The sequence below is a fragment of the Pseudopipra pipra genome, chromosome 1, assembly GCF_036250125.1.
Source record: "Pseudopipra pipra isolate bDixPip1 chromosome 1, bDixPip1.hap1, whole genome shotgun sequence".
In the NCBI taxonomy this organism is placed as follows: domain Eukaryota; kingdom Metazoa; phylum Chordata; class Aves; order Passeriformes; family Pipridae; genus Pseudopipra; species Pseudopipra pipra.
This window is the reverse complement of record NC_087549.1, coordinates 5,656,099-5,680,396: the sequence shown is the minus strand read 5'-3', so window position 1 is coordinate 5,680,396 and position 24,298 is coordinate 5,656,099. Positions and strand designations below refer to the sequence as shown.

At 38.1% G+C, this 24,298-nt stretch overlaps 1 protein-coding gene across 2 annotated transcripts in view; it reads right to left on the bottom strand.

The window, feature by feature from the left end:
• FAM135B (family with sequence similarity 135 member B) overlaps positions 1–24,298 on the bottom strand; it is a 207,211-nt gene that overhangs the window by 41,968 nt on the left and 140,945 nt on the right. The gene's annotated exons all lie outside the window — the stretch shown is intronic.

The window sequence follows — 24,298 nt, the reverse complement described above, 5'->3', positions numbered from 1 at the left end:
TTTTGTGCTCTCTTTCAAACATTTCTGTAGATTAACCCTACAAATCAGGATTTATGGGGGACTAGGTTGGTTTTTTACCATCAGAGATAAGTTACCTCCTGATTAAACTTTTCAGAGATCCAGAATCCTCTGGAATCAAGAGAAAGAGCAGAGTCTTTGCACTATTTTGGTCATATTCTGTACAACACAGTCTAGATTTTCATTCTGCAAAAGGAGATGCTTTAGGATGGAAAAAGTACAGCTAGAAAATGGTGCAGTCCTCTAAAGTAATATTGTTTTTCTGCATAAGTAGGATCATATTGAGTCCACACAGGCTGTTCTTTCTGCTCCCTCCTTAGAGGAATGCCATCTTCTAATATTAAGCACTAATTGAATAGAGACTATATCAGTGTACTTATCACAGCGAAAGGTTCCAGTTTTATACCTTCCACCTCAAGAGAAAACATGTAAGGAAAAAGATTTTCAAAAATCTTCATTAAAAACATCAATAAGAAAATTCCAGGTTCTGAGAAAAGGACTCATGTAGGCAAACTTAGATCTCTGTTTCTGAGCTACCATCTCTGATGAGACATGGAGAACTGATAAATAAAAACATGTTGCTGGGGAATGATTGTTTTCATCACAAAACTGACATCTCAAAACAACTGAACTGTGGTGACTTTCTCCCCTTAATTATGAAGGAACCACAGGACAACTGAGCACAGGTTCTACACTGTAGACACAGAATTAGGAGCACTGAGTACAACCACAATGGACACGTAAGATTTCCTCTGACATTGCTGTCCATTGTGATGGAAACTTTCTTCAAACTACAGTAAGACATAGTTGGTATACGTTTGGATAGAGACCTGAAAAGATTGCTTCAAGATCTCTTTTGTCGTCCTGACCCAGCTCTCTGGGAGGAGCATCTGTGCCAAAGAAAGGTGCTATGCTTTGAGAATGCCATTGCATGAGAGGAACAGCACTGCACAGTCCAGGCCATGCCATGCATGAGTAAGAGGCCATATCATTAAGCTGAGGCATTTTGATGAAATTCTATTAAATGGCAACTGGCTTTGAAACCCTTTTGTTTAATGGGAACATCCATCCTAATTTAAAAATCTTTTTGTCAAGACAGAAAGTGAGTGTGACAGAAAAAAGAGGACAGGCTTCAAATTTCTGGTCCTTTGGTGACTTAAAGACATTACTGCTCTCACAGGGTTGCTTCTTCTGAAAGTTGTCACACACATACAGGATGCAGAGCAGGGCATTAGGGAGATTATTAAACCCACCTCAGGGACGGTTTAAACTAATGTGAACTAAGGTCTGTGCATCCTCGTCTGCAGGGACCCCAGCAGGGCAGGCATCTGTCAGGTGATGCCATCTTATAAACTGCTGCAGCTCAATCAGCTCATCCGTCACTGTTCAGTAAGCTGAGAAACGTCAAGAAATATCTTCCTTTGGGATGGTCTTAAGATTGCAAACCTTTCCCACTCTCTATTTTAATTGCATCTTCTGTTCATTTATTCAGGTAAACCCCTATTTCCTTGGTTATAGCCTGAAACAGGGATCCAGACTACAATACTAGCAAATCAAGTTCAGAAACAAATATTTCACACACTATTCTAAGGGAAAACACTATTGTAAAAGTAGCACTCGGGAAAAACAGTGGCTATGACCCATTAAACAACTACAGCTCAGCTTTCTAGGTTTCTTGAATCAGGAGGACAGATATTTGTTTACTTCGGGTTAAAACAAATCTCCAATTAAAACAAAAAATTCATTCTGAAGCTGACAATCCCATCTTGCACAAAGGCTGATGGCTGCCCTGGTCCTGTAAGATCCTTATAAAAGTACACGTTGGTTTCCTTCGTAAAAATTCTCATAACCTTTTGAGCTAATTCCTTTGGTCTACTGTTATTTTAATCCCATTAGTCTGTAGGTAGACAGATTTTCCTATGTTGGTTGTAAAATGCATCTGCATGATTTCCTAGTCCAAGACCCTCTCTATCTGTCATGGTAGACTGTATCTCTGGCTTTTGCCCTTTCCTATTTCTGAAAATTTTTGGAGGACATGAATGCCTGACAAATTTCACTTCAATACTTAAGACCTAAAGGTACTCTGATAGCAAAGCTGGATGACAACACAGAAGCTAATTGTACTGACAAAAAAGGATTTCTTCTACTGTGCCAACATCATCAGAGGCAAAAAAGATCAAGAAAGCCAAGATATGATGAAAAAGAGGCAGCCTGGAAACTCATCCAATACAAGACGGAAATTCTGCTTAGCCCTCCTTTTGTTGTGAATGTATTTATACGAATATTTTTCATTGTCTTTTAAGCAGTAGCCAAATTAAATTCTAGTTGGGCTTTGACTGTTCTAGTTTTCTCCCTGTATAACCTCACAACACCCTCTTGAGTTTCCAGCCCCTTCTTCCAAAGGCCATAAACTCTCTCCATCTTAAGCTCTCTTCTCATGAAAAATCATGTGAATATAGGCTTAATTCCTCCATTTCTCTTTTTACTGTGAAATGATCATCATCAAGCATAGAATCATAGAATGATTTGGATTGGAAAGACCTTAAAGATCACCTAGTTCCAACCCCCTTGCCATGGGTAAGAAGACCTCCCACTGTATGATCACATAAAGAAAAACCTCATCAAATGTCAGATGAAAACAACTGCCTATTGTTCTGGAAATGTAAAGGTTTTGGTTCAATTTGATCATGTTGTGCAAAGCTAGACCCCAACACTGGACTGTTACTGTCCTTTGTCCATCTATCCTCTAAGATGTTCTGCTAGATTTACCCAGCCAAGTAAAATAGCCTGCAATATCAACAACTCCAAAAAAATTAAAGATTCTGGGCAATATCCCTGCTGAATACATTTAAATAAATCAGCCTTTTAAATGAAAAGGTTTCCCGTGTAAAGCTTTTTTCAGTCAACGGATTTCTCCTGTAATTAGAGTGTATTGCTTTATAAATGTACTTTTCCTTTATAAGAAGAGAAAGGAAAATTACTTGCAAAAAGCAAACATCTTCATTAAATAAGGTTCATGCCAATTCATTATTCAAATGCAGAGAACAATTTGTGGATATGCATTTCCAGTGTACTGAGTCCATCTAGTATCAAAAGGCACCAACTGGATTTTATTCTTTGTAATATACAGTAAGTCACTTGTATTTGTTTTGTATTAAAGCAATTTCATAAGCTATGTTAAGTACACGCAATGTTCAACAACAGCACTAACAGCTGGTAAATGAGACCCTTTATGTTTAATTTAATTCTTAACACGTTTCACAATTCAGATTCAAATTGCTTGTCAAGAATTTTAGGATACTAAAAAGCCATTCCAGACTAACTAGACAAGTTTTGCAGTTTCCAACAGTATTCCAGTAGTAGAGAGATCTAGCCTACCTTACCTACTTCTGTGAGAGATCTAGAGAACTGCCAGGAACAGAGGAATAAATCTCAGCATCCCAAGGTGAATACAATTTCTAAGCCCAGAACACCTGCCCATTCATCTGCAAGCCCATTTTGATCCTCTAACATGTAAATTTCATTGTAGCTGCAAACTCAAAAATCAAGGAATTTCTTCATCTCTACTTTGGACACTAAGGTAGGAGATTTCCTGTTATTTGGTGGTTGGAAATGAAATTATAGTTATGGCTTGAGCTAGAATTGAGTGTTTACACCTCATTATCACTTTTTTTTTCTAAAAGCAAGAGGATTAAATGATAAAAAATTCTGATAATTAGAGGTGTGACTGAAGGATGTGAGCTGAAGAATACTCTTTCACATATGTAGGGACACAAATGACAAAGAGAGATAATTTATGTTATAATTAATGGGGGGGAAAAAAAAGCAAACCAGAAAGGGAACCAGGAGTTGCATCATGCAACTTATATTATGCCAGTTTCTTGTACTTTTTAATTATTTCATAAATATTTATATCTGCAAAGTTTTTTTAACAAAAAAAAAAAAAAAAAAAAAAAAAAAAAAAAAAACCTCTGTGGTCTTCTATGACCACTCCACCACATGCATCATCGGTTGTCCCTGAATATCTTAAATTCCCTATGAAACGACTCATTAATATCTCAACTGTTTATGAAAGACTGTTCTAGAAAGACCTCTGCAGGAATATTTCCCAATGGCCAACCACAGGAGTCTCATCTGTGTTTGGTTTCTGTCTCAGGAACCTCCCACCAGGGAACCCTCAGGGTGTTTGTCACTGTGCCAAAGCACACAAGTTGTCTGACCAAAATTCCCACCTAGAAAGGTTCTACAGCAATGGGTTAGTGCTGATTTGTTGTTGCCTCCTCCTCTCAGGTTGATTCATTATCTCATCTATACAGCTGATAAACAGAGGAGTTCCTGGACCACTAGTGAATTAACACCTAAATGCACTGGGTGTCCACACAGACAGAACCCTGACACCCTACTATTCCAGAACTATAGGATGAACTTGAACTTCATATTTATAACACACTTATCACTTAAATTCATACCCCTTGACAGTGATGCTAAAATGTTTTGTATCATAGAAGCTGAAAAGTCTTGCAGAAGCATAATTTCTAAAATATTCATATGACTTATATTGCAGTAAAGACAGAGACCCCAATAAAAAGAGAAAGTCTGCTAACCCTCCACAGAGATAGAAAGGAAATATAGATTTACTAAATGGCTAAAATTATTTTAGTTTTTCATTTATCCTGAACATCAATTCTTTCCCTCCTTTAACCATGTTTTATTTCATGCTGAGAAACTAAGAATGGACACCTACAGATGTTCCCTTTTCATGTGAAGGCACACGCATGACTACACATGTTGAGGGAGATATGATATATCCCTGTTAATCAAATCAGTGTTGTGAATGCAAAATGTAAAATCTACAGCTTGAGCAGTGGTGGGAAAAGGACAAGTTTTTACTCCATTTGCTGAAACTTGTTGCCTGTAAGAAATTGTTTTTGTCTTAAAGAGGTTATCAAGTAAATATGTCAAAACTGAACTCTCAGAGAAAACCAAAGAGGCAAAGAATGTCTTCTGAGTCATTCTTATGGCAGAAATTACATTAAATTCAAAGGGAATAAAAGAACACAGATTATTTTAAATTAACAAATTTCAATCAGAATATTTTATCAGGAAAAACAAACAAACAAACAAATAAAACCAGAAAAATTCTGCTTTTGAGTTGACTGAGAAAATTTTTATAAATATATATGGTATATATAGAAAAATATCTATGTAAACATATAGAGTTTTTGTAGACGTTTAGATTGGCTATTAGGAAAGATTTCTCCACTAAAATGGTTGTCAGGCATAGGAACAGGCTGCCCAGGGAAGTGGTGGAATCACCATTCCTGAAAGTGTTCGAAAAGCATGTGGATGTGGCACTTGAGGACACGGTTTAATGGTGAACATGATGGTGGTGCTGAGTTGACAGTTGGACTTGAGGATTTTAAATGTCTTTTCCAACCTTAATGATTCTATGATTCCATATGTGTGTAAATATGCATATTTACATCTCCAATAAGCTATGGAAAAATGCCAAACCAAAACAACTCCCCCTCAATAATTCATTCATCAACACAAACAACTTCTACATTCCTGTGCCAGGCAGTGAAAAATTACTGGCAAATATGAAAATAAACCATAGTTCAAATCCATGGAAGTCCACGGTGGCACAATTTGTGGATGCCATTCTGTGGTGACATTCTGTTTCTTCTCAGCCTTGTTTCCTCAGCAAACACGGCATGTTCAAGATGCTGTCTGTGTATGTGTCACTCTGCCAGTGCTCCCAACAATTTTCTAAGTGGTGGCTGAATTTATCCCTCTTTCAGATAGAGAAAAAGTCATGAAATATCTAAAGGTGTGGTAAAAATGGGCAGCCAAGAAAAAAAAATGAATATTTATCTAACAGAGCAAACATAGACTACATATAGCAGGCATGGTACACAAACTTTGATCCTATCTGGCAGCAAAACAATGCATCTCTCTGTTCTCCATCTATCAGAAGCAGATATGTGAACACAGAACTTTCTTGAGGGTTGGGTGACAACCACACAAGCTAGCTCCTATAAACCTCTTTCCTTTAATATCCAATAACAGGAATACAGCAAGTTTATGGGAGAAACAGTTAGGGAAAATTGGAAAAATTAAGTGCTTTCCATTAAACAAAGTAAAACCTGGAACCAAACATTTAAGATGAACAGATATAGTAGACTAGGATGCACTTGAAAGTGCATAATCTATCAACTTAATAAATGGCTTTGTTTGTATTGATTTCATCATCATCATGGCTGGGCTTTGTGAACAAAGATTTGGGGATTTACTGGCCTACTATTTGATATGATGGTTCATTAACCAAAGCTCTAAAATAAAAATAAAATAATTATATTATATTTAAATTTGATTTCTGTTACACTAATGACACTAAAATATCAGTAAAGGAAAATAGTTAAAAAAACATTGACAATATATGGAATGCTTTATGCTATACTTCTCACTAAATCTGTTTTGTAAGAAAACATAGGTTGGTATTTCATAAATACAAGAAACAATTTGACATTTATATTACCTCTAAAATTTGGAGCTATTTTACCAAAACCACTGGAATTATAATGCTGTAGAAAAAATATTTGACAGTCAGGTTTAGTGATTTATTTACACTTTGTACAAAATTAGCAGATAGAAAGTATTTGACTTGAGACCCATGAAAAATAGGAAACATGAGGCTTGAAAAAGAGCATCCTCTGGACAGGTAGAAGAGAATTATGCTGGTTGGCTCTAATGATTGTGTCTCTTGGTTTCAATACTAGAAGTTACTGCTCTAAACACAGACTGTAGATTTCTTAATTACAAGTGGATGAGGAAGAAGAAGTGACCAAGAAAGTATTCGATAGAAAAAATTCCATCAAAAATATCAGTCTATAATTCTAGTAAACAAAAATGCTTCACAGTTCACACTGATTTTCCCTTTAAGTTATTCTACCACAAAAATCTGAAAAACCACTGACAAAGATCCAAATATCTCATACTGACCCTCTTAGAAAAAAAGAAAGCATTTTGATTTTTCATTTAAAATATAATTTCTGGCTTTCTTGATTTTTTTTTAAATTAGGATCATGTTCATATTGCAATATTTTGTAGAATTTAAAGGGCAAAAATCCCAAAATACTTTAATTCATGCATAGGTGTTTTGTTTTCTTGTAGATTTTTTTCCAGATTTTTATTTTAGGGAACATTTCCTAATTTTTTTTAATTTCTATTCAATAAAAATGATGCCAAGTTCTGAAATCTCCTTAGCTTAGAATAGACTGAAGTCTATTTCCCACATCTTTTTTTAAAACTGAACCTAAGGTTACATTATATTCTATATATCATAACGAGTGCCTACAATCTTGATGGCTTTTAATGTAAAAGCACATGTAGGGTATTCTATAGAAGTTTTTTGAACAATTTTGATAATGATAAGTAAGAAGGAGAAAAATCCATTTCCTCCACCTGATCTCTAGGGTTATACATCACCATAGAGAAAATTAAAGCCGTAAAAACATTGCTTTAGCAGTAAATTAAGCACAGGGGAAAACGTCTCATGAAAGTCAGAACAGTGTTTGACAGGAGGCATACTTCTTCCAAGATGAGCACTGAATCATCTGGCACAAGAAAAGTTGTATGAATCATAGATCATAGAATCATGGGACATGCTGAGTTTGAAGGGACCCACAAGGATTATCGAGTCCAACTCCTGGCCCTGCACAGGACACCCCAAGAATCACCTTGTGCCTGAGAGTATTGTCCAAACACTTGAACTCTCTCAGGCTTGGTGCTGTGACCACTGCCCTGGGGAGCCTGTTCCAGTGCCCAACCACTCTCTGGGGGAAGAATCTTGTCCTAATGTCCAACCTACACCTCCCTGACACAACTTCAGGCCATTCCCTCAGGTCCTATCACTGGTCACCACAGAGAAGAGATCAGTACCTGCCCCTCCTCTTCCTCTCCTGCAATGAGGTCTCCCCTCAGTCTTCCCTTCTCTGGGCTGCAAAAGCCAAGTGCCCTCAGCGACTCCCCTCAAGGCCCTTCGCCATCTTCACAACCCTTCAAAATCTTCATATCCCTTCTTTGGATGCTCTCTAATGGCTTAATATCTTTCTTATATCATGGTACCCAAAGCTGTCACAATATTCAGGGTGAGGCCGCCCCAGTGCAGAGCAGAGCGGGACGATCCCCTCCCTCCCTCAGATGGTGATGCTTTGCTGATCCCCCCAGGACACGGTTGGCTCTCCTGGCTACCAGGGCACTGCTGACTCATATTCAACTTGCCATCGACCAGGACCCCCAGGTCCCTTTCCCGGCGCTGCTTTCCAGCATCTCATTCCCCAATCTGTTCATACATCTGAGGTTGCCCCACCCCAGGTGCAGAATCTGGAACTCACCCTTGTTAAACTTTATATTGTTGGTGATTGCCCATCTCTCTATTTTGTTGAGGGCCTCCCTACCCCTGAGGGAGTCCACAGCTACTCCCAATTTAGTGTTGTCAGCAAACTTAGTATTTCTTCGAGTTCTGTGTCTAAGTCATTTATGAAGATGTTGAAGAAAACTGGGCCGAGGATGGAGCCCTGTGAAACCCCACTGGTGACAACGTCAGGCTCATGTCACCCCATCCACTATTACCCCCGAGTATGCTTTAATTTCCCTCTGTGAGATACGAGTATAAAAATGAAACATATTGGTCCATATCTTGCTATTGTTATTATGAAATCTCCGTAGAGAACATTCACAAAGCAAACTGAGATATCCTTGGGCTAAGAGATGATAGAGAAATACTGAATAATTACAATTTTATGGGGAAAAAATATCTTAATATAATTGTTTATGCAGAAAAAAGGGGGCAGATAGAAAGAAAGAAAGCTGGTCTTTATATGCAATTATAAATTAAATATTTATTAATACATACCCATTAAAGTGTAAATTCTGATCTCCTAAACAAAAATAAAGCAGCAGAGACATCAGAAAGGGTCTTAATACATTGTCTTTCCTTATTAAAGAGAGTCCATGCTGCCTATTCACAGATAAGGAAAGCAAATGCACTCCTTCTTCTGTGATCAAACAAGGACCCCCGAGCTGAAGAGCTGCCTTGTTATTACTCATCACTGCAGGCAGCAGTATAAAACCAGTCAGTTTTTAAAGGACACTTGTTAACATTTTTTTGTCTCTTCCACCTGTATGTACACACTCACACACACATAAGGAAATCCTGTTCGGTGACATTAACACAGTTAGGCCATCAGAATTGACATTCAGGTCATCAGAAAATGCCAAAAATGCTTTGATTCAATTTGTATACCTAGCAACAGGGAAGGATATGTTCAGCTGCGCTTCTGGTTGGGGTGGAAATGGCTTTATGCTGTGTAATCATACAGATTAGCAGTTGGCAGAGGAGTTTTTTCTCTTTACATCAATGCTATATACTGTCGGATATTAAGTACATGAATAAATAACTAAATATCTAAACAAACAAATAAGTGTGTCCCTGGACTTTATAGCATATTAATGGTTTTGTTCACAAATGTTTGCAATTAATTACAAAAGGGTCAAGGATCAAAGCTCTAATACATGTCACAGTTTGCTTACATAAGAATGGTGAGATTAGTATCTAGCAAAATTTTTGTATTTAGACTGTAAACATGTCCAGCTCAACTTATCAGCCTGGAATACCTTCATAGCAGATAAAGAGGAGCAGGCATTTTTGGAACACAGTTCATCCACTCTACTTCAAATGTTGATGTTATAGAATCATGAAATGGTTTGGTTTGGAAGTGCTCTTAAAGGTCATTCAATTCCAAATCCTCACCATGGGCAGGGACACCTTTCACTATCCCAGGTTGCTCAGAGCCCCATCCAACCTGGCTGTGAACACTTCCAGAGCTGAGGCATCCACAACTTCTCTCAGCAGCCTGTGCCAGGGCTTCATCACCATCACAGGAAAGAATTTCTTCGAATATTCAGTCAAAATCTGCCCTCTTTCAGCTTAAAACCATTTCCCCTTGTCCTATCACAAGGCCCTTGCAAAAATTTCCTCTTCACCATCCTCATAATGCACTACTCTCCAGAAATGCTCCTTTCTTTCCACAGACTGTGTATGAAGGAAACAAACTAGAAGCTCAGATGCAGACAATTCAGAGATGGACAAAGAAGTTCCCCCCTCAGCACTTATTAAAAAAAAAAATCATGCAGTTTTAAACAGACAGAACTGTGGCATCCTGAATTTGAAGAGGTATTTTCTTCTCTCAGACAGGACAAATGTTTCAGACATCATGATTTGGATTCTTCACTCAGAGTAACTGCTGACTCCAAGAAGCTGACAACCAGTCCCAGAGCATGTATTTGTTTGGGTCTAATGTGAGCCTGGGAAATACTCTAACTTAGAGAAAAACTAGGACCTCAATGGACCTGAGATGGAAGTGGTGTGGAGGGATGTAAAGGTCTCATCTTGTCCTCACAGTGTTCATGTCCATGCAGGAGAGTATGGCCATGGCTGACATAAGAGCCAGCTGAAGATATTTTTCCGATGCACGTGGGCCAGTTAGGACCTAACGAACAAATTAAACTCAGTTCTCTTGCAGATGCCATTTCTCTCATAGCATTGGTCAGAATATGCCATTAAACACAGTGAATTTCTATCACACTGCATGCACCAAACTACTTTTCTTCATGTTGCCTTCCGAAGCACAGACCCAAAGCAAATGGTCACCATGAAATGCTCTTTATTTAATAAAAGCAACAACAAGGACCATAGCTTCCTATTTAGAAATACCAGGCTCTGTTATTTACTGGCAGTCACTGCCAGAAAGAAAGTGACTTTAGGCTTGGATCTCTGTTCACAAATGACAAGAACCACAGGGATAATTGATTTTACAATTCAGTGCCCAAACTGGGAAAAAAGGAACGTGTTAAGTCAACTTAGAAAGAAGTATTTCCTTGTTCAGAGTGAAATGATTTTTTCCCCTTTTTTTTAAAGACATTTTTCTTAGTTATTGGTTATTCTGACTTCACATATCAAGACTTGTCACTTGAACACCATAAAAAACCTTTTACAACAAACCTCTTAATGTGCTACAAATACAAATTGAATCATACCTTAAGCTCACCTGTACATTATGAAGCTCAATAAACTACCATGTGCTGAGTCATGTAACATAGCACAGGATGCCATAGCAATTATTCAACCCGGGGAATAGCAAACAGTAGGATGCAGAGCGGATGTTTGCATGGAAAATATATTCCAGCCCACTATAGCACATGCCTGTTTCACAGTTTCCCACAGAGGTGGTGGACTGAGCTCAGCGTTCACATCACTTCCCTCCTGTCTCTGACCACAGTATTCGGGATCTCCCTCTTGTTAGGAAAATATCATGTCAATGGGCTACAACATGTAAGAGGAGAACCAGGCTGACTCTACATCATTGGCATTCCATTAAGATTTTAGAAATAACACCAGTCTCACTGCACTTGTACCACTGCTACTCAATTTCGGGCTTTCTGAAGTTTGGTTCCTTTTTTACCTTCCCAAAACGTTCACAGAAAGTGTTTTATAATTAAATATCAAAGGGATCAATTGTTTGATGAGTTCTATTTCTAAAGTATAGTATTATTACTTTTAAGCCTAAAAAACCCAACCACTTGACATCTCGCTACTCTCTTAAAATAAAACTGTTCTCAGCTACAAATATGTCCATATATTGAGGAAGAATTATTTACTTCAAACACAGGAACACCAACTTGTCATAAGATAAAGGATGGGGTTTTAGTGTTATTGCAGCCTGAAAAATTTGTTTATCTTGAAGACTAAGTTTATTGTTGTTTATTTTGAATCTGAAGGGGCAGTAAAATATATCAGCCAGGATGTTCTGGTACTTATGACCCTACAGGTACACAAATCATGCTCAAGTTATGCACAGCAGTAACTTGAGTTAGAGAAAAATATTTGAATTATAAAGTGAGCTCACTGGTGCAGCCCACTGACTATGGATCAGCCTTACTTGTAAGCTGAGCAGAGACAAACAGCACCTACAGCTAGCAAGTGGGGAATTTGATGACAAAGTGGACTTGGATCCTCATGTATAGAGAAGGAGAAATTAGATGGAGGCATAAGAATTAAATCTTCCTTTGGAATATGTGTAATGAGAAATGGGAGAAGATGGATTGCTGGCTGCTCTAAGTAGTATTTTGTTTCTGTACCTCTTCTTTCATGACTGGTGTAAAACTTACAAGTAGAAGCAGAATTTGCTAAAAAGGAAAGACTCAAAGGCAAAGACAGGGATCCTCCTGTCCAAAGAAAAGAATATATAAAGAACCAGACAGGAAAAAAAGTGCAGGAAGGATATTCAAGGGATGATAAAAAATCAAGTCCCACTTAAATGAGGTGATGAATTTCCTCATTTCCTGTTTGTATTTTGTCAAAAAGGCCTTTATGAGTTTGATGCTGCCACAAGCACAATGTAGGACCATTATTCGTGCATCATATAAATGCTGTATAAAATAGGATGTATTTGTTTTTCTTGAGAAACCTAGAATTCAAAGAGGCCAGACACACACACACAAAAAAAAAATGTATATTTGTCTATATTCCCCATCAATCTGATGTCCTGACCCTTTGTTTTAATCAACGCTCACTGGTATTAGATGTGGGGAACATATATCTACAGTCTTGCAACATAGCATGGTGCCACCAAGAAGACTTGTAAATTATTTTAATAAAAAGGGTATAGGGACATGAGCCCCTTGGGATTTGTGATATGTTGTTAATCCTGCCTATAAACAGGATGCTTATAAATTGCACCATTTGATTTCCAAGCTACTACTGCAGATGGACACTTTGAAACCTGGCATTCTGTTCCCTCAGGCTTGGCTTCTTTTACAATAGGTACTATCTGAAAACAGGTTCCTAGTGGGTCATTTTGGTTCTTGATCACACAGCATCTCATAGGAGAGAAGAGATGTGGCGCCATCCGTGCCCACCCTGATCTATTTGTTTGAGAGCTTTGCCCAGAATTCACTGTGGAGATGTCTATAATCAGAGCAGTTGCTGCATGCTGGTTAATTAGCTTTGTCTTTGCAAATGGAGATAAAAAATAAAACATTGACAACACTATTTCTGATCTCTTCCTCAGCTTGGTAAATTTAAACATTAGCAGCAATGTCAAACAATAGCTAAAAAGGAAATATTTAGCTGTCTTTTGACAGTGACAAATTACTTCAACATTTATGGGTTCATTTTTTAAGTAGTTTGACATTTTGTTACCAAGGCAGATTTTTTATTTTATTGTTTCCTTCAGTCTGTTACACAGCCACAAGTGTTACCAAGTAGGTTCCTATGATTCATATGCAAGTGGGAAGAAATCATATTTCTGTTGATAGCATTATTATTATTATTATTATTATTATTATTTACAAATGCTCTTGCATATCTCAGTGTTTATACTTGGTTCATGATTGACTTCTCATTTTTCCCCAAAGACATGAGTAAAATATGTTGACTTGTATAGGCTCTGTCAAACTGGATCAGGAGAGAAATCCAGCAAGTCTTGTGCTTTACAACCGATCACAGTCAAGTATCAAATATTCACCGACAGGATAGAAGTAAAGAAAACAAATGTAAGGCTAAGCCCTGACAGCTTCAGAAATTGCATGCCTTCAGGCAAAGTCTTCCTTAAATTGCCCAAGTATTGGTTTATGCCACAGCCCTCAGTTCCCATCCTTTCAGAACAAGGACTTCAGGAACTGTCAGTGCTGTTATTTTGCACAATCGTGTCAAATTCTACAAAGTTCACAGAAGCACCTTCTGGCAATGTGTTATACCAGCTCTCTTATGGTCTATAGAAATGGGGAGGTGATAATCCCTTTATTGGGTCTAAATGTGCTATTTTTCAGGTTACCTGAATTTTTTTCCATTATTGTATTGCAAAAGATAATCAGCAGAAGATCTCTTGAAAGATTCTACTTCTAGGTTGCTTGTAAAACTAAGTCAAATCCATGTTCCATTCCTTCCCCAATCATTTTGCTAAAGATAATTCTGCAGCTCAGAGAATCCCATTACTCAGGGATTCACTTCAGGTAATTGAGTCTTCAAAGTGATCAAATGGTTTCCATTATATTTTTCTTTTAGAAACATTTCAAGGCCTGTTTTTAATGAGTATTATTTTATTTCAACCAATGACACCCAGAAAAATCATTTAGAGCTTGTCTTAAAGGCACCTTCCTTCTTGCAAACAATAAGTCTGCACAAAAATTGCTGCTCTTTGGCCCAGATGCTGTAATGCTGCTCTGGTTTCTTTGATGTGGGGGGAGGATGTGGTTTCTATGCCTTTTGCTGCCAGGAAACAGCTCAACGTCTAATCCTGTCATTATGCCACGTTCCTGAACTCTTCACTTATGATGCTCTCAGGCAATGAATCATTTATAGGCCTTTCACATGCATGCAAACATACATCAAATGGCAAAGCCATCTATAAAACAATATACAGTCCTTTTTATCCCTACAGAAATCAACAATTTGTATTTTAACACTGAAAGAGAAGTAATGGGTAATCAGAAACTTTCCAGGGTATATAACTTTAAGGCAATTACATTAATCTGCTACAATTTACTGCTATAAAATGGGCCACTTTTGAATAGCTGGAACTGTATAAATTTGTATAACTATTATATTTTCACAGGTTCATTTTCCTAGCCTAGTAGATACCTCCAGTATTATGCATAGTACATATACCAGCCCTCAAGTAATTTACACTCAGAGACAATCAAATTTCATGAGCTATGAGTAGCTTACCATTTATTCTGCAGGCCTTCACTTTATGGTTTTAAATAAAATACTTTTAATGAGTTTAGTAGAGGAGAAAGAGATTGACTGACTGATAGCTCTGGAGAGTCAAACTGTGTTTGTTTACAAAAGAAACCTAATACATAGATCAAAAACAGAGCTTTATCACCTGCAGAAAATATGACTTAACACTGCTTTGGGGTGCTCCCCTCTGTCCTGCTCAGCCTTTCCCCCCTGCTTCTCATCAACCAACTCTGTCTACTAATGCCAGGTAGACCTTATTCCAACAGAGACATTGTTGATTGCATCAATAAAAACCTGAAAGATGACAATTGCTTTTGCCTTAGGTCATCAAAGAGTAGACATATAGTGCCTTCAACTGACTTTATGGCTTTATCTTGCACATGAAAAGAGTTTGGAAATATCTTGGGAGTCTTTATAGCAGGCTTTCAATGCTTAATGGGGACTTAAAGATAGGGACAGACTTTTTGGTAGGCCTGTTGCAATAGGAGAAAGAGTAATGGTTTAAAACTAAGAGAAGGTACATTCAGACTAGATACAAGGATGGCATTTTTTATGACAAGGGTGCTGAGACACTGGACCAGGGTGCCCAGAGAGGTGGTAGATGTCCCATCCGTGGAAACATTCAAGGCCAGGTTTGACAGGGCTATGAGCCACCTCATCTAGTTGACGATGTCCCTGCTCATTGCAGGGAGATTGCAGCACATGAGCTTTAAAGGTTCTTCCAACCCAAACCATTCTGTGAGTCTATGAACAGGACAAGGAGGAAAAGTGATGGGAGTAGACTGTTGGCTTTATCTGACCTGCTAGGAACTGGAGGCTACAGATGAATGACACACTTCATGACACACCCAGATAACCTGGGATCATGCAGTGACTGAGTGCACAGACATTAACAATACATCAGATCCTATTCAAATACCATACTGTAAAGCTGGGAACAGCAGAGATAAATACTGCTGTAAAATCTGGCTGACTGGAAGCTTGATTTCTCAAGGTTTATGCTAGTCAAAGAAGTAGTGGAAGCTCATACACATGTGACTGTGTCTGGCTTGCCCTAAAAAAATCTTTAGACCCATATTCTTATCTAAATACTCATATATGTAACTGCATGAATACTTACACACTTCTCCTGGTTATGCAAAGAGCTTCATCAAAGCATTACCCAGTTACAATCTAAATTGTTGTTTGGTTTTTTTTTTTGCCACTCACCACAACACTTGAATACAGATTCAGAACACATGATTAAGTCATCTTCAGAAGTTATTCTTGTACTGAAGGTCTTCTAAAATTACTCTTATCTTTCCATGAAATTTTTAAAAAATTGCTTTATCTATATTAGCTGAACTTCTGTCTAATATAATTCACCTCTGTCTCCATTTGGCAATACTTTTGAGAATCATAACACACTGACCCATCTCTATTCTCTTAGCCTGTTCTTTTCTTTTTGTCAGAACTGCTGAAACTTGTCTGATCCTTGGAGAATTTGCGAGATCACTGGTGCAGTGTCAGTCATTTTTGCACAAATTGAAATTGCAGGTACTGCACTTCCAAGTGTTCCTGCCAAGCACTGCACCAAAACTTTTAATTCTTATCAGCTGTGAAACTGTCTCTTGGATCATTAGGACAGACATGATAACTGTGAACAGAGGTATAGGCTTTTGCTGTCACTTGAAGATTTGTTTCCACAAAACAAGACAAAGTGGTTGGAAAAACAGGGAATCTCTTTTCTCATTCCCCAGTCCCAGAGCTGCTGTCTGGGATACTTGCCAATAGCAAAGGATTGGCTTCCAGATGACGGATCTGGACTGTGATGTTGTTGGCATTTCTACCCCTGCTGGAAAGGCCATCAGCTCAGAAGTTATGAGAGTTGATTAGGTCTCCCTTCAAGAATTCTCTCATCATCAGTCAGTAGGAATTATTGTAGTGTTCTTTAGGGCGTATGAACATGATTTTTCAACCAAGTACCACTGGGAAAATATACTGACAAGAAAGAAAAAGTGAATCATAGAGCGTTCTTTCAAAAGGTAGAGAACAGCCAAGTCTGATTCCTGAAGTGAGGAGCAGAAAGGCTGTTTCTGTTGCCCCTGCACTTCAGGAAAGAAAGGAAAAAAAACCCAAAACATATCTCCCAAGCCCCCTCCTATAAATTTCCTGAAAAATCAAAGCTGAAATCAGTAGAGAGGAAAAACTTGAATTGCAAGAATGTTGGCCAAGTAAATGACTGTACAAACCACACCAGTGGATTTCAGCCCCAAAGTGAGAAATTTTGGTGAGAGGAGCCAAATAAATTCTTCAGTATATCACTGTAATGGCAGTTGTAAAAGAGAAAGAAATTCTCCATGCTTAGTCTGCCTTTTACCACCCTATTCACAACTCTCTAAATTAACCGTAATAAAACTGTTTTCAGTTATACAAGTCTAGGTGTGATTTACTTTTTCACAGTGGTCTGCAGAGAAATAGGAAGATTTGGAAAGAGAATGCAGGAGACTGATTCTTCCCAATACATAAGCAAAAAATAGTAAAAAACTGAATTGAAAAGTGCAAATTCTAATGCTTTACAAAAGGAATAAATTTTCAGTCCAATATGAGCAATTCCCGAGGATTTTGTCCAGAACAAGACTCCATCACCCTCCTATCTGAATTCTCACAAGAATCTCCAAATGATTTCATAACATTTCCATTGAACACCCACAACAAAAATGTTGCAGAGCTTTTTCAACACCATGTTTCAGGCCTAAACCCAAATTAATCTCAGTTTTGAACTCTATCATAATGAAGATCATTGCCTTGCCATACTCTGCATATGCCAGATCAAAAAGTAACGACCACAGAAAAGAAATATGGCAATGATTAAACAAACCAGTTATTGTCACATTATTAGTTACCATGTTTTCTGCTACAGCTAGAAAACCTTTTAGTTCTTTCTAAAGATCAGCCATTTATCTTCAGGCGACAGAAGATTAAAGACCTCATCAGTAATTATCACAAATGGTGCCCTGAACACACTGATTAAAGATACTTGTCTTTATACCTTATAAAGAGCACTATATCAGCTCTGTTACTGTTTTAGAATAATTGTGTGTTGGACATACGCTGGAGTCCCAATCACAACTAATCACCATTGGCATCAGCAAGACACCCAAGGAATCTTTTAAAACCACCCATTAAAAACACATGAAAGAAATGCCTGCCATTACACACACCAAAGCAGAGAAGTCTGACAGGAAAACTAAAGCCATTTCCATGTAAAATTAACAATTCCAGATGAAATCCTGAGGTACACTACAGTTCTGCAGTCTGGATTAGCTACATGAAGTAATTACAAATAAAAGTTATTTTAAATATTAGGATTTAAAATTTTTTTATTAAAAAAAAAAAAGAAGTTGAATGATATGTATCAACTATCTTAGAACCACAGCATGGTTTCAGTTGAACAGGACCTTAAAGATCATCTTGTTCCAACACCCTGCCATGAGCAGGGACACCTTCCACTAGACCAAGTTGCTTAAACCCCAGTCCTTGAACACTTCCAGGGATCTTACACACTCAAGTTCTAAATTGGTAAAATCAGAATCTTAATGCTTTGAGTTTGTAAATAATTAGACATTGCTTGTGAAACATCGCCCTTGGTACAAAGTTAAGAAAAACAACAAAAAAAAGAAATTAAATAAAGTTTTGGCAACTTCAAAGCCCTCCAGACACATCAGGTCCCTTTTTTATTTCTACCAGGAGATAGAGAACCTCTGTAAGTTTTCTGAAAAGGGAGAGAAAAAAGCAAAATTCACATCACCCTTTCTTTCAAAAGAAACAGGAGAGTTTTAGTCCTTTGCAGAATTTTAGTTCTTTTAAAAAATTAGTACCTCTTTTTGTCCTTGTCTTGCCTTACTTTCCTTCACCCATACCTTCTCCTTCAGCCTTCCCCTTTCCCACTCTCCCTTTCTCTCCTCTCTATATCTCTCATAAAATTTTGTTTTGGGGTCAGTACAGAGCAAGTGCCATGAAAAAAAAAGAAGGAACAATTGAATAATGTTAGAAAGATGAATGTTGTCATACAAAAAGAAAAAAAAAAAAAAGGATAACGTGAGTCTCTACATTAAGGTTCCTTTGTCTATGGATGAATGACTTTCACAGCTATGCTCTCCCCCCAGTCAAACTGGGATTTCAGGACGTATTAGAGTTCCCACAATGGATCCTATCTGGGTTCTTGTCTGATGCACAGCCTTCACAGAATCACAGAACATTCTGAGTTGGAAGGGACCCACAAGGATCATTGAATCCAACTCTTCAGGGAATGGCCCGTACATATCAAATCCACAGCCTTGGTGTTTTTATCCGCTGACCTAATCTCAGGGTCTTCCTTCTTCAAGAGATGAAAAAGTAAACTAGTTGATCAAAATGCCATAACTATACAGATAAAAAGAAGACTAAACCACAGATGACTCTTATGTGACATAAAAATGTGGGTTTGATTAATGTTTTGGTGCTAGGCTGGAAGAGCCCAGGTTTTGCATATGTTGCTGAAAAGATGAAAATATTAGCAATCTGTCTGTGGAAAAGAACTCTTATAATCAATGAAATTTTATTTGAATGACACTCCTAGTTCTTGTGTTATGCCAGGCATAAACTTCATGTCTTTTGGGATTGCTACCTCAATGCTAGATGAAAGAAGAACACTTCTCATCAAACATCTGCACGTTATTAATGGGAAGTCATATGATTAATCAATCTGATTACTTAGAAGTCAATTTATCTGCAGTGCAACTGCTAGCCAAATGAAAATAAGATTACTGTGAGTACAGTTTATTAATAATTCCCAGAATGTCATTGACTCAACTCGATTATAACACAGCAGGCATTTGATGCACAATATTACAAAGACACTAAACCAAGCTGACAACAGTGGATAGAGAAGAGGTTTATTGTACTGGGTAAGGCATAAGAATCCTGAAGTGTAAGTGACCACTCAATTTGCAGTTCTGCAAGGAACATTTTATTTTTTTGTAGATGTAGTAGCTGTTGAAATTTTTCAGTGTCCATCTCTTATGGCTGTTGAGATCACCCAAAAGCATGAGTCAGTGTGGCATTGAGATACAAATCTTATAACATCCAAAAAAAACCTTGAACTTCCTCACAGGAAAAAACAATTTAGTAGACCCAAAAGGGAACTCAGATGCCCCCAAGTGAAGCTAGTCACACACAGCTCATGAGGCTGCTTCATTCCACTAGATCTCCCAAGAATGCAGTAGATATGATCCTATTTTGAACACACCTACTGTGATGTATATTCCCCGTGAGAATAGGTTATGGGCTGAAGACAACTTGAGAAAGTCCTAGCACATTTTATTATTCTGTAGATTATTCTCTACCAGTTTTTTGACCACTAAAGTGTCTTCCTTTGTATTTATCTGACAACAAAAAATATTATTTCAATAATAAATATCTTTGTTGTCTTAACTGCGCTTGAAAGGAAGAGTGTAGTATAGATAGACAGAAAGTATTAGAGAGAGAGGAAAGGAGGAATGGAGAAAGGGAAGATCCGCCTTTGCCGAGTAGAGGACTGGGAAGAGACAGGAAGACATTAAAAAAAAAAAATTACCAAGGCTTAAATAGGATTAATTATTATAACTACTCTGCTAAGCCAGGAGATGAGGAAACTGCCAGTGATGTTCAGAAGTCACTTGGGGAGAACTAGGGAAAATGTGTATGTACAGTCCAGAGCTGCTGACATTTAATTAGTCTCTGCACTGAGAAGTCAGAAGTGCAGAACGAGGAGCCTTCAGGATCTATTATTAAGCAGTGGCACCTCAGCAGCCGAAATGCTGAAAATTAGCTCAGGAAGAGACAAAAAGAGCTGATTGATATGGACTTTCTTTAGGCAGTCACTTGCCTTTCCAATAAGGGAAAAGCAAGTCAATGATGTAAACAGGATGAGCACTTCCGCAGTCAGTCTGTGGGCCTAAAAAGAGAATTAACTCTCTGATGCATCTATGTTTTATAAGGAAGAAAGAGGGAAAATGGAAAGTGTGACCTAGAGATGACATGTCAAGGTGAGTGTCTTCTGCTTTGTCTTCAAGAGATGTCTAAGAAACATAACTTGGTAGTCATAACTCCAGATTTCAGCACATTTCTGGCTTTCCCAAGGGATTAGCACTACTGTAAATCCAGTCACTACACTACTGTGTTCAAATCTTGTCTAAACCATATGGTGTGGGTGGACTAAGCCACTGTACCACTCCCCTTCTTCAACAGGACAGAGAAAAAAACACAACAAAAAGCTCAAGAGTCAAAGTAAGGACAGGGAGATCACTGACCAATTACTGCCATGGCCAAAATAGACTCTGCTGGGTGGAATTAATAGAACTTATTACCAATTAAACAGAGTAGAATGAGAACTAAATCTAAAACCACCTTCCTCCAGGGCACAGCCACCTGCTCTGGCATGGGGCTCTCCAAGGCTGCAGTGGGATAACCTGTGTCTTTACCACAGGCTGAAGGGAAATCTGCTGTGACACCTGGAGCAACTCCTCTCTTCCTCCTTCACTGACATTGGTGCTTGGATAGTTGTTTCTTTCTCATTCTCTCACTCTTCTGTCTCACAGCTGCTAGACAGTGGTTTTTACCCTTTATTAAATATGTTATCAAAGTGGTTCTACAGTTGCTGATGGGCTCAGCTTTGGTCAGCAGTGAGTCCACCTTGGAACCAGTTGGAGTTGTTTCTATATAATGTGGTGGAAGGTTCTTGTTTCTCTGGAAAGAAGCCTCCCCTCATCCCATCTCTCTCTGGTACCAAAACCTTGCCACATACACCAAATAGACCATGCCACTAGACCATCTACTTCATATCATGACACTAGTGAGAACAAAATTTATTTTTGGGAGCTAGGCTGCTTCACAGATTTGTACAATTTATGTCAAACCTATGAAACTGAATAAACTGTGGAGTTAGTAAGTGCCTCAGACACAAGAAACTACTACTTTGTGGGGTTTTACATCTAGACCTCAGGAAAAGAGTGCAATAGAAATGATTTAGAGTTCCTACCCCTTACAAGCTTCTGCTCAAATGTAATATTCTGGAAAGTATTCTGGAAAAATAATCTATCTGCAACTGTCAGAGAGAAAAGCTCTTTTAGGTTTACTCACAATAGCTAAAGCTTGAATAAGAAAGTCTTGGCTATTTGCAGTCTTACAGTAAACTGAAAAGATACTAAACAGAAGACACTTGCCCATGAGATGTATTTTAAGACATTAAGCCTAGAGACTTCTCAGATCAAGAAAAACACAGAAATGTACATGAAAAATAGAAGGATCCAAACTCAGATCTGCAGAAATGAAAACAGAACAAAATAAAAGAAAAAAGCAGGACAGAGCAACATTAACTGTTTCACAGAAGTTTATGACATAAAAAGGAACTAACCAACATCCCTGTAATGTTCCCATGTCCTGCCTCTCAGTGAAGCTTTGTCAGCCTTGGAAGATGAAATACATTAATTGTCCTAGCCCAGATTTAGCCAGTTGCATTGAATCAGAGAAGTTTACAAACAAAAATATAACTGTGGTATATTTTGAATTAAGATATTCAACAGTTAATAATTTGAACATGCAGTAGGCAAGGTCCAAATAAAAATATGTAAAAAGTGAGCAGAGAGGTCTGTAGGCTTTTTTTTTTCATCTAATGAAAAGAGTAGGATCCATTCTCATGCCCAGTGGCAGTGACTGCAAAATTTCCCAAATCTGGAAATGTCTATAGTCCAGTTGAAGTTACATTTAACAAACACATTCAAACAATCTGGAATGGAATGTACAAGGTTGCAAAGGGAAGAAAACTTGACCCAGTGAAAAGCATTGTAACTCCGTAAGAGCTAATATTTCTCCTTCAATCCTTTATGGCTTGATATAAAGTCCCATATAAACCAGCAGTCACATGGCCCTTGTTTGGAATTAGGTTTACTCTCACAATAGGTTCTTTTTAGCTCCGAATTTTTATTTTTTATGTTAAACTAAGAGAAATATTCTTTGCTCATTATCATACATCATGGATAGCATAGGTAAAACGGCCATCACATTCTATTGAATTAAAATGCTCAGCTCAAGAACAGATACCATGACTTATGGAGGTTTCTGAAGCTAAGCAAATGCACATCTGACCACATGGGTCGTGCAGCATTTTATTTATGATGGTTTGGTGTGTGGCATTTTGATGACTACAGAGCAGCAGTGTGCTAAAGCCAGTTCTTGACAGAGCCCTTTCATTTTGGTATGTCATAGGTCACCTGCCAAGATAATAACTATTGTATGGGGTCTGTCTGGGATGGAGTTAGCTCTCCCCATGGCAGCCCTCACAGCCTGTGCTGTGCATCAGTAGCTACAAAGGTGTTGGTGTCACACCAGTGTTTTGGCTACTGATGGGCAGAGCTGGCACAGCTGCCACTGGGCAGTGGAATGTCTCTCCAACATTCCACTCCCCATCAGTAGGATGGGGGTGTGCAGATCTTGGGAGGAGACATAGCTGGGACAGCTGACCCGAATTGACCAAAGGGATGTTCCATTCCACATGACATCTGCTGAGCAATGAAAGCTAAGAAAAAGGAGGAGAAGGGGGACCATTCGCTATTATGACATTTGTCTTCCAGAGAAACTACTACACTACTGAAGCCCCACTTCCTAGGAAGTGGTTGGACATCACCTGCTGATGGGAAGGAGAGAATAAATCTTCCAGTTTCCTTTGCTTCTGCACGTGGCTCTTGGGTTTGCTTCATTAAACTGACTTTACCCACAAAGTTCCTTGATCCTACCCTGTCCAGTTAAGGAGGGAAGGGATAGAGTGGCACCTGACTTCCAATCAAGGTCAACTCACCACAATTATATTGTCACAAAAAAACCCCAAACCAAACCAAACCAAACCAACAAACAAAAAAGCCCCCACAAAACAAAACAAAAAAAAACACAAGCAAACAAAAAATCAAGCAAACAAAAAACCACACCTCATTAAAAAACCCACAACCAAACCAAAAAAAAAGACGATTAGTCAACAGAGATGAGTAGAAAATAGTGTCCAGCTAAGGAAGAAATTTAGGAAAGCAATAAGGTTCTTCCTAATCACAACAGAACAAGATTTTTCCAGGGAGGCTAAAAGCAAAAATGGGAGTGCAGTTAGCTTTTCCATCTCTCTTCTTACAATAGAGATCTGAAAAGTAGGCACCACTCTCAAAAGAAATCTCTTTTGTGTGATGTACAGAGATGTACACAGATTAATCTACAAAATAAATATTTGAATCAGCTATTTAAACGTCTATGATGTGACTGCCTACCAGAGAGACAGAGGTTGAGGTCAGTTTGTTTGCCAAAAGCATACACTGACCCAATGTTTCAGATAGCAGCTTCAGGCCAAACATTCTCTCAGCCCTGGTAGTTCTGCACCAGCTGCTCTAGGCTTGGATGTTTTAAATATTTATAAAAAACAGCTTTGACAAGAAA